Source organism: Pholcus phalangioides, unplaced genomic scaffold (genome assembly GCF_987345545.1).
Source record: "Pholcus phalangioides strain wild (caught in Gottingen) unplaced genomic scaffold, Ppha-v1.0 ptg000042l_1, whole genome shotgun sequence".
Taxonomy (NCBI): Eukaryota; Metazoa; Arthropoda; class Arachnida; order Araneae; family Pholcidae; genus Pholcus; species Pholcus phalangioides.
Genome location: NW_028301628.1, coordinates 17,058,040 through 17,070,051, shown reverse-complemented (window position 1 = coordinate 17,070,051; position 12,012 = coordinate 17,058,040). Strand labels below are relative to the sequence as shown.

At 38.2% G+C, this 12,012-nt stretch overlaps 1 protein-coding gene and 1 pseudogene across 1 annotated transcript in view; one reads left to right on the top strand and one right to left on the bottom strand.

The window, feature by feature from the left end:
• The window catches only part of LOC149064551 (protein-L-isoaspartate O-methyltransferase domain-containing protein 1-like), a 220,838-nt gene that overhangs the window by 90,708 nt on the left and 118,118 nt on the right, over positions 1–12,012 (top strand). The gene's annotated exons all lie outside the window — the stretch shown is intronic.
• LOC149064552 (uncharacterized) lies at positions 2,366–3,314 on the bottom strand (annotated as a pseudogene).

Below are 12,012 nucleotides of genomic sequence, written 5' to 3'. Positions count from 1 at the left end.
TTTTTCAAAATCGGATATTCTCTTCCTAAACCTTATCGCATCCTCGACCCAAAACCCTCTTCTATCCTCCCCTCCAACTACGAATATTGATACGTTATCGCTAAAACACACCTGTTTCTTAGCTCTGTTCATTAGCAAATGAGAGTATAATTATATCGTGTAAGAATATATACTAGAAAAAAGAACACAGGTTTTTAAATTTTCACATTCTTTACTTATTGCTTCTAAAAAAAGTTACAGGCATAACCATTGAGGAGACATTATTTGTTCAACGGAATTTTTAAATGCTTCGTTTCCTCTAGGTACTTTTCCAAATTTCTTCTTTCTCAGATTATGTCTTATGAGTTCCACGATATTGGTTCCCGGGACCACAACGCCATCTTGAACAAGTTCGCCGTCCTCATTCCAAAACAGCTGTCTGTTGTTCACTTTCATGGTGTCAACCAGTTCTCTAGCTCTTTTCTTGTGACTCGGAGCGGCTTTTCGTATGATCATGTTCTCGAAATCGGGTCTTATATCATCTTCTTTCTTTTCCCCTAAAATTTCAGTATTCGCATTTTCTGTGAGCGCTAGGTACCTTTGCAATACCTGCAAATACTGTTTCGCTTTTTCATCGTCTTTCAGACCTTTTCTCTTGAGGACAATGTTGATATCACCATCTAACTTGCTTAGCTGTTGTTCAATAGCGTTCAAATGTCTATCTGCCGGAACGATGACGTATTTTTTAGCGTGCTCCATTTATGAGGGAGGAGATAACGGATATTGCGGATGGTAAAAGTAGACTGAGAAAACCGTCACCTCTCTGGACTAAAATACGCCGTTTTTTATATAGTGGGAGATTCTTCTTGGACAAATTTCTCAGACTCCTCTTATGACGACTGAGTTTCGCTTTCTGAGATTTCGTGACGGGAACGTTGCCTTTTAAGACGTTAAGACACACTTCACATAGACCCCGTATGAGACTGTTGCTACTTTTCTTTATCAGATCAGTACGCTTCTTGCCTCTACAACAGGTGAGCTCTTTAAGAGTCTCTAAATTTCGTTGTGTATACCTCGACATCTTGATCGTCACTGACAGTCGAAACCTCTTTCTCGTATATACATACCGTAATTGACGGCCTTGATCAGTGCGCAATTGGGAAAATTAAAGCCGTGTTTGAAACAGCGGACTTTGGGATTTGGTAAAGAGGGGGATGTAGGATAGCCAATGAGATCGTGGCAGATCTTCCCCGTCATCTGCCCAATGAATTTGCATTTTTCAAGTCCTTTGCAATAAATTTCAGAATACGAATCCGACAACAATGAGAGAATTTCTGAACATTTTTCATAAGGCATGTTGCCGCTCTCCCATGAAATGTGGTGTAGATTAGACATCACCCACGTAGCAGACGCCCTTTCTTTACCACTCAGTTCGAACCAATCATAAGGTGGTTGAAAAGTATAAGTCCCGTAACTACTGCCATCTAACGAAAAGTAGGCCAGTTCTTTAACTATAAATCCTCTCGAAGTACATTGGAAACCTTCAAAGTCTATGACAAGACCCCCTTCCATGATGTGACCTCTTCGACTGCTTGACACGAAATGAATTTATCTGGGTTGGTAAGCGTAATATGTATCATTTTGGAAAAAACCGGTTCTCAGACGTAATTGTTCTTCCGTGTTCGGTTTCAAGTCTATCAATAGGTATCCATAAGCGGGTTTACAGGCATCGTTAAAAACCTCTTGAAAAAATGTCTGTCTACCCGGATACATCTGCCTAGCTAAATGTTGAACTTGGCTTCTATCTCGCGGATTTTTGAACAATACGAGATAATGCGCATTCAAAGATATTTCTCGCATCTGACTGCCTTTATGAAAGAAATTTTGAACGATGAATATCACGGAAAGGTTTCTGTGATGGCTTCCGCGAATAAACAAATTAGTTAATCGCTTGTCGTTGCCTAGCTCCGACATCAGGTCATCGATAACAAATAACGTTCGCGAACCTATGTAAGATTCGTAATCTGTAGGTAAACCTTCTACGAATGTGACACCTGAAATCTGTTCATAAAACGATTGATAAATACCATAGAACCAGACAATTTCCGTAGGAAATGGATCAATCATTTTTTCGGCTATGAGTCTCGAAACAAACCGAGTTTTTCCCGAAGAAGTCGGTCCAGACACTATACATCCAAAAGGATGTTTAAGCTTTAGCTCCTCCATCGCAAATGACAGTTAATTCTGTTTGCATAACATTAAATACCAAAAAACACACAAGAACGAGAGAAAAAAATCTATAACATAAATAATTTATTCATGAAATAGGCGTATTTACATAAGAGACTTTGCGGTAAGAAGCATGTTCTGACGTGAAAAAAAAAAATTAATACCCATAAGGCAGTGTCGTGAAATCGGGCAGAAGAACCCTCTTGTCGTATACAAGACCGTATTTTTTCTCCTCTCGTCTGGTCAGTATCCGCCTTCTCTTAGCCTCCCTCACTATCTTGTGAGTATCGACGATAGCGATCTTCGTTGCAAAATCCATGGACTGGACCAGGGCCCTTCATCGTGTCATAGTTGAGCTCTAGCGAGTTTTTGAAGTTGAGTGTGAAGCCCCGAATTTTACAGAATGTCCTGCCATCTGACCTCCTATAGGCATAATTCTTGGCTCCACCTGAAAATAAGCATTTTTAAAAAACAAATAAGAATCTTGAAGAGAAACGTCTCAATCTGTGGAATTAAAGAATGAAGTAAAGTTTGATAACGGGAATGAGAAAAATACCTGACACAAACTCCGTAATGTGATGACCATCGAGCTCATCTGTGAATTGGCCCAAGAAGTCGCCCAGTGGTGGATCGTTGGTCCCATTGCTAGCATAGATGATTCTGAAATTTAAAAAAACCAATAAGTCAAGTGATAAAACATTGAAAAATTAAATTAAACAAAAATTTTCTGCGAACTTACGAGTCGGTGTCAAAATAGAGCAAGGCATCGCCTAGCTTCTCCATCTCGGAGTACAATTTTAAGCGGGCCCATGTTGTCGTGAAGGCAGCCAAAAAGACATTTGTCCGATCGGTCTGTGGTATGAAATCCGACTTGTGTCGCCATTCTATTGCAGCTATGTTATCACTGGGGAGATACAAATCCTTGACCTGAAAAATAAAATAGTTTGGTCACATTTCATTTTTTAAATATTAGTTTGATGAAATCAAATATCTTAAAAAAATAATAATTATTTAAAAAAAAGTACCTCAATAGAAGGATCGTTCATCATCTTGTGAAAATCGGCTGTTTTTGTCACGTATGATAGTTGCGTCTTGTTTTCTTGCATTCCCCAGCGACCCCAGAAGCTAAGAAAAAAACCGTTAGTTTACCAGTGATTCTATATGATCATGAAAAAAAGAGAAAAACATCGTGATTTTTATCAAACCATGTATGATAAAGTTAAAAGTTACCTATTTAGACATAACTTTGACACCTGGCGTCGACCTGGATTAACCTGGATGTTTTTGGGATCTAGTTCTATGTCCTCGACTTGCTTATACTGCTTCAGGTACGAGTCTTTATCATTATTCGTGACACAGTTAGTCGGCCAGCCAGAGGATTCCTGTTTGATTTTGAGGAAGGCGTTGATGTAGGGGGCAAAAAGACCCTCTCTAGATTCAGCGAAATGATAAACCTAGAAAAAACAATCCTAATTAGAAAACAAAAATAATCGTGGAAAACATTTAAAATAATTATGAGTTAGAAAAAAAAAAAACCTCGTATATCTTTTTCACCACATATCCTTTTTCTATAGCCTTCTTGAGTTCCTCAGTAACCCAAGTGCCTGTGATACATCTTTCCTCGTCGTTGTGATGACATTCTTTGATGCGTGTTTCCACACACGAACGACACAGGGGAAAGGTTAATTTTCCACCGGATCTATAAAAAATGAAATATTTTATGATAAAAATAATAAAAAACTTTATGAAAAAAATATGTTAGATTGTGAATACGTGAAGATCACTTTATAAGAAATTATAATAATACCTGTAAGGGAGAACGGGCAGATATAATGCTCTTGGTGGCAGAACTTTGCATTTAATGATGCCAAAATACGTTTCTAACTCTCCAAAGTTCTCGGTGATGACTTTGGGATGTCCAACCGGATATCTGAAATAAGAAAAAACTTGTAAAAAAAGTAAAAAAGCCATATTTGTTAAGTTATATAGATTTTGAAGCACTCACTTGCAGTATTTATTGACCCACGGGTACAAAGACGTGAAGTCGATATATTTTGCAGTGCCTTGATAGAAAAGTTTGGTGGCATTAGTTCTTCCGCCATAGAATGAATCCCGTGTGTTAAGCCTATCAATATAGTGGAAGTCCACCAGGAAGCATTTGAGAGCTTGATCCGTTTTCTTCAGGGCGTTAAAGTCATGCTCCCACATGACTTCGAGATTGTATCCGCCTTGACGGATCTTTTGTTCTTGCTCCTGTGTCTTCCTGTGGAGCTCCCACATGTAGGTCTGGGTGCTGGGGTTCACCATGTCTTTCTCGAAGCACTGTGGACACCCGTGCCAATAACATCCTGAAAAAAAGAAACAAAGCATATATAAATAAAATGAAGCATATGTAGTAAAGCAAACAAAGTAATAAAATTAATTAATATTACTTACCGTGAAATAAAAACACGGTGTTTGTTTCCTCACAAAACCCGTCCACGCTGAGACCAAGCACTCTCTTTTCACCCATCCCGTTTCTGGAATGTTGAATGTTCAGTCCTAGGTATGACAGCCATTCAATACTTAGGCGACTGCTATTGGTATTGTTGACGTAACCGTTGGCAGGCACCATACCAATGACACCATCGTCGATGTATTTCGACCTGTAGGTCGCCATACAGGCCGAGGCTATGGTGAGGTACTGGAATGGGTCGACGCCGGTTAATCCCAAGAACTCATCTCGAAACTGCAAGCAGCATCGACGAAGAATATCGACGTCTGACCTAAAAAATGTTAATCATAGTGTAGAAATGTTAAAAGAATGGAAAAATAATCGGAACGAATAAAACAATGAATATGGAGGAGAAAACAACTTACTTGCAGTATTCGTACATTTCGTGTTTAAACACGAATTTTCCGCTCTTTCTTCCATCGTACCACTTGTCGAATTTCGCCTTCGTTTCGACGGTGAAAGCTTCCGGATTAAAGAAGTTCATGGAAGGGAGGGGTCCATTGTAGTCTTGGTTTTCAGGTCGGTTGAAGAGATGAGGAAAAAAACCCTTCTTCAATTCTTCCAAACCGAATGTTTTCGGCAGTTTGGACAGAGCCATCGGGAGAAAGTTAAGGCTGTCGATAACCCGGATGTTGAGAGTATCCAGCCGCAAAGCCATTATTTTGGATCCACACGGCACCACAGAAGGCTTTATTCCTTGCTCTAGGAGATATCTGTAAAGAAAAAAATAACACATGTGTTATAAAATTACAAAATGCATGCATAATAAAAATAAGACAGTAACACGCTATTTTTTTTCAAAAAAAAAACTTACTTGAGTAGGAATTGGCCATCGAACCCCTTCATGTTGTGTGCGATGGCGGTGTATCCCTTATGTTCTTTGCGGAAGAGCCAGGCGCAGAATTCGTTGAGGACATTATACCCTCGAAAGACGAATTCAGTTCCGTCCGAGTACTGCGCAACTGCAAAGTTGATCACGTGCTCGCCTGAAGATTGATCCGTCTCGAAATCGAAGAAAACGAGCTTGTCGGAAGGGGTCTTCACCTTCTTCTTCTTGAGGGAGCAGAGATGATGTTCATCTTGATGAAAATTTTTGCAGTTGCTGCAATACTTTTCCCCGCAGACGTGTTTTTCTCGAGGTCGCTCTTTCGTTACGAGAAATTTCTTGCATGTCAGACACTCGTAGAATTGCTGGCAGTACGTGCTGTTCTTGCCTCCAAGACTCTTATGCCTTGCAAAACATTCAGCCGATCGACATGTCCTGTGACAGTCATCGCAGCGTTGGGGAATGACAAGAGTGCATGAATCGTCAAAGCAGGTGTTACATCGGACTGCGCATTCATGATACTGGACATGGTCGTAGGCCTTGTCGCAGTCCACACAGTAGAAATTAGTGCCGTGGAATCCTTTAGGAGATGTAATGAGGTCGTAGTGTCCATTGTGAAGTAACAAAAATATTTTCTTGTCTTTCTTAGCCGTCTTGAACACAACCTTCATTAAAAAAAAAAACATAAGTACAAAATTATAAAAAGAATATTCAAAATTGAATATATAACATTCATATATATAACGCTCATTAAATAGTATTTTTAGTAATAAAAATTACCCGATAAAATTCTTCCGAAGACTTGACGAATATTTGAACGTCTAGAACCTCGGCAAACTTTGTGATAGCATCGAATCCACAAAGGCCCTCGGGAACCCCAGTCACTCGATGTAATGCCAAAGCCATATCTTTTTGCAGATTTATCCGCCCATCTTTTACCATTGAGAGCCTCGGATGCTTTTCAAGGATGGCGTGTCCAACAACTATGGCACGACTACAACACAGTCCATCCTCAGGTATACGTGTAACTGACTTCTTTGTCAGCCGGTCAGTCGATATGTTGACAATTTTGCATCTGCCACCTCCTCGCTGTAATCTGACAGTGATGATGTCAAACCTGAGAGATGGGTCGTCCAGGGGTATGGCGTTCTTGCTCTGTAGAACCTTCATTATCACAGCCAGGAGTGATTCTATGGTGAGTGAGGACACAGGAACAAGAGATGTCGAAATGGGCCTGTCGAAATTATCGGATGTCATGACAATCCTGAAAAAAGAAGAAAATAATAAATTATTCAAAAAAAATTATTCAAATCACTCTGAATATCCAATAAATATTTACCGAATGCGGTCTTCGGGGTGCAGCCCATTGGTCGTCGCGTCTATCAACTGCCTCAACATTGATCTCAAGAAAGCCATGGCAGCTATCAGGCGAGTTGACGGGTTCACTAGGGCTTCGGTTCGTATACGGGCAGAGTACGTGATTTGCTCAGCATTGAACTTCTTGTTCAGCTTGCGGGACTGTTCCTGCAACACGTATGGACGTGGGGTCTATAAAAGAAAAAAAAATAGAATGAGCGTTGAAAAAAACACATAATTAATAAATTAAATAATGCTTACGGAATTCGAAGTTCCCTCGCCCGGATCATCACCACCACCTATCTGTTCTATGGCATCCTGTGGGAAAGAAACGATATTAAATAATCGAAGGAGACAAATAAAAAGAGATAGTAAATAATTTTAAAACAATTAAACCAACCTTCTCGACCTGGGTCCAATTGATTTCTTGAGAGAAAGGGTTCTCGGCCATAATCCACTGCGCCTCATCAATATGAAAATCCGATCCGAAGATCAACGCGTTCTAGAAAAAATAAAAAATCGTTCAGAAATAAAATACATTGGATACATTGGTAAAAAAAAAAGACATGAAAAATAAAGCGAGAAAGACAAGTGTATCGAATAACATACCTGTTCCTCTAGATCCCAGTCAATATCACTAGGTAATGGGTTTTCGTCAAAGATTGCAGCGGAGTCCATCTCGATCGAGCTTGAAACTAAGAATGATGATCTTTCCTTGCTGTCGGGGTCATATATAGCGCCTCTGTAGATAAGCTATAGTAATTATCGGGAAGAACCCCGTGAGAACGGAAACATCCCATGGTCAAGATAACGTCGGAAAGTTTAACGTCTCGACAGTGACGTAAAAATGGCGACAGGTAGTCCGGTTCGAGAGGTGCAAAATCCTTGAGAACATTTTTTGAAACTCATTTAAAAAAAAAGGTTCGTGGAATATAATTGAAAAACAGTAGATACGGTTCACAATATTCGCCCTTTTCACCAATTACTCCGTGGACAATCGTCGATCATAGGCACATCAAAATTAGGAGCGACGTTTTTTAATACACTTCCTTAAACGTTCTACGTTTTATTATTTTTATATACTTATTTCATAAGGCATTTGTTTAGTAAGTCTGTTTGGTTCAGTGGTTAACACACTAGCCTGGAGAACGATATACTTTATCGGTTGTCATGGGTTCGAATCCCGATAAGACACTAAAATAGTTTTTTTCCAAATAAATAAGACCAACCGCCATTTTGAAAATAAATACGGTCGGCAGGTAGTCTGGTTCGAGAGGTGCGAAATCCGGCTAAAAAAGGAAGTCGGTCAAAAACGCGCGAAAAATAGAAAACATTTCCGGTGGCGCCATCTAGCGGCGGAAATCGGCGTAAATCTCAGTAAAGCGCTGCGTAGACTACTTACATGGAAAAACAACTTCTTCAGCTCAGGAGTTAAATGTTCATTGAAATATACCGGGATAGTAGAGAATCGGGAATTGATTTGTGACGCACTTTTTTATCTTTCAGTTTCTTCAACACCTGATCACGCACCAGCTTAGACGAGAATTGAACGATAATCGGTTTAGGTTTGTCTTTATTCATACTAGGCACACGGTGAGCGACCATTATACTGTTGATCATTTCACATTCAGCCAAATCTTCGATCTTAGATAAGATCTGGGACAGATTCTCATTTTCTGATTCCGGGACATTAGTAACCTCCATGTTAGTACGCCTTGAATATTGCTTCAACTCAGTGATGTCATATTGCAGTTTCCTCATTTCGGATTTGATCTCTATATTTTCAGTTGCGAGAGTCTCATTCCTTGATTGCAATTCCTCATTTTTGTTCTGTAGCTGAATTATAGAGTCCTTCAGGTCTTTCATGACAGCATTATTGAAATCGATCACTTGCTTAAATTCTTCCAACTTGTTGGTTACGAAGTCCTTGAGATCGGTGTTTTGTTGCACAATCCTCTCCAAGAAATCCGAAATATTCGGGCAATCACTACCGCCAGCAAAAGTATCAAAGTCCTGGGAGAGGACGTACACGCTACACAAGTCCATTTCCTCTGTTTATCCTGTGACAGTTTACGTGCAGCCTTACCGCTGAATCCGCCACACGTGAAATGGAAACTTCGTTGGCACCCGCTACATTTGAGTGAATCGGAAACCTCAACTGAATCCGAGCACGTGTCACGCTTCGGCATGATTAAACGATGTAATTAGATGACAGGAGCTTAAACACTTACATAAATTAAATCATCAACAATTACTTGAACCTATTAATAAAAAAATTAGCCACCAAACTTCGAGAAAATTACTAAAAATTAAGAAAATTTACGGAGCGACAAATAAACACAACCTACGGCGTTCGCTGTTGCCACTCAATATGTATGTATATTTTTTTTTATTTCCATTAAATTTTAGCCAGCTTATCCCTTTAACCCTTGCGGGTGAGATACTTGGCAAACATTTGTTTTCAAAAATTTCCCGGTCTTAAATGATTACGTAACAAAAAAAGTAAATATCCACGAAAGTGACTAAATTTTTAGATTCAATTTTTTTGTATAGAAATTTTTTTACTATAGAGATTGTTAGTTTTACTTGAATTTTTTTTAAAACTCAATGTTGAGTTTTATCTATGATATAAAAACCTTAGAGGAAGTATGAGGAAATTAATAAGGGAGGTATATATCCTCTTAGGTAAAAACTCAAAGGAATCAACAACACCTAAATGATATTCATTAAAAAAATGTAACGCATGCTGCATAGCACAACCACTTAGAGGTTGACACAGCAGTTATGTTCAATCATCGGGGTGGGATGTTGAACATTTTCCAAGTCTATGAATTTAATGTCAATGTTAAAGCCATTTGGATTTATGTCTCATATTCCTAAACAAATGCTACATACAATTAGAGCCCTTGCAATATCAGCAGGTCAGTTGGGAAAACTATATTCTCAAGAGAAGTGTGATCTCTCACTCAGGGAAATGTATTCACCAGAGATTTCTTAGGTAGGATAACCACTTTGTACTGTAACATAACAAGCAAGTTATCAACTACGTAATTACATCTGTTATAATGTATTTACACTCAAGTTATTAGAATAAGGTTATTTAGAACTGTTCATTTTGTTTTTTCAGCTGCATCTAATAAAAAAATAAATTGTAACTATAATTGGGATAGATTAACTTTATGTTATTCCATCCAGTTGTTAAAAATACACGTGAATTTCCTATGCAACTAATTCTTGCGTCAAATTCACTGCAATAAAGCAACATCCATAGATTTTTTTCGAATTAAAAATTGTAATCACAAAACAGAAAACACCTATTTACAACTCATGAATAAATTTATTAGATATTTGTATACAGTATCATCAAAATCATTTCACATGCACATATATGATCGTGCTACGTATGAATATACATGATGATCAACTTCCTAGTCATCACTGAAAGGTCATTTCATTCAGCATTTTCACCTGAAATGGAGGAAGTGGGTAAATCGATAAATTAATGAATATTGGAAGTTTTGTGTGTGTGTCATAAAAATGACAGAGTTAAAAATGAAGGTTCAACTTACTTGAGAAATTCATGGATTAAATCCATCTGCACACTTCATGAGCACTGAGTTCTACGTCATTAACAGAAAAATGTAATTTCTTCCTTTTTATAACTCCCTCACTTCAGCAAAGTCAAAAATCTAAAAACATTTTAAATAGTTACAAATAATATTTCAATGTATCCATAGTGATGGAACACTACTAACAACCATACATGCACTTCACACACATTCCTCTCATATTTTCCTTCTGCGTACTTTCTAGAAATTGTTCATTTGTTGATTAGTTCGAAAAATTTTACAAAATTGCTCACTTGTGTGTTTCAATAACTTTTTTTTCAATGTTCATTCAACAATTGATTATGTGTCAAAGATTCTCTCACATCTTTGGGTAGGGTGAATGTTTTCTGAAACTTTTTGAGCAGGAGATGTTTGGGAAAGCTAGACCAAACTCACTTTAAATGAGAAAGAGCAAGTTTTTGCTTATTTTGGACAATTGCACTGCTCATTCAGAGATAAAATATCTTCAGACTAAGTTTACGTAGGAGCAATGCTAAAACCTGTAATAACTTCATAACGAAATTTCGTTATAACGAAGTGATTTCTCCGGTATCTTGGAGTTCGTAATAACGGAATTCGACTGTACAATTTCAGACTTGTTTTTTTTTTGGTAATTTCTTTTGCGGAATTCAAATTCCTTTTTTTCGGTTTCTTTCTTGAGTACTTCATAGTTTCATGAACTCTGAAATGCATATCGCGCTTTTGGGCAATTCAAAGTTAATTTCACGGACGTTGAATTACCAAATATATATTTATACAGTTGGATCCGCCTATATAACATTTTTCATAAACCATCATGGGGAAAACGCTTTAAACGGAAAATCTTATTGTTGAGAACGATTGGGACCGTGGCCCCCACACATAGGCGGAGATGGAGTTGGAAGTCTGGGGGGGGGGGGGACACGATGTCAATTCATATATACATTAGACCTTTGACGTTGGGGGAAGGAATGCCTCCCCAAGGGCGGGGCTGACAAGGCTCCTGTCCCGGGACAATTACTATAATTTTTTTCACGCTATAAATGCTATAGAAGGGCCAGCCAGATCCCAGACTAGGGGCCCTGCTCCAGGATGTGGGGACATGAAAATAATTAGTCTTAATAATCGAGAAAACGTTGTGGGGATGTTATAAGCGTATCGGCTGTATATATAATATTAATAATAATGAAGACATTCAAATTTCATTTTCTGGACTTTGAATCTATTTTCGTATATGTATATACATATATTAGAAACTAATTCTATTTCATTGTCTCTGCATTCAATTTTTTCTGTTCATTTGGTAATTTAAAAAAATATACTTTAAACCATCGGTTCTCAACCCCCTTTTTTGACTCTCGGAACCCTGTGGGAAAATTTAATTACTGATCAAAGTTACTAATTTATTTTTACTATTTAAAAATATTTATAATCATTTTTTAAAATTTTACTGTTTTTTATTAATTTCCTCGAGCCGCGGAGCCTTGAGTGCACAAGGGCTCCGCGGAGCACCGGTTGAGAACCGCTGCTTTAAACTATTG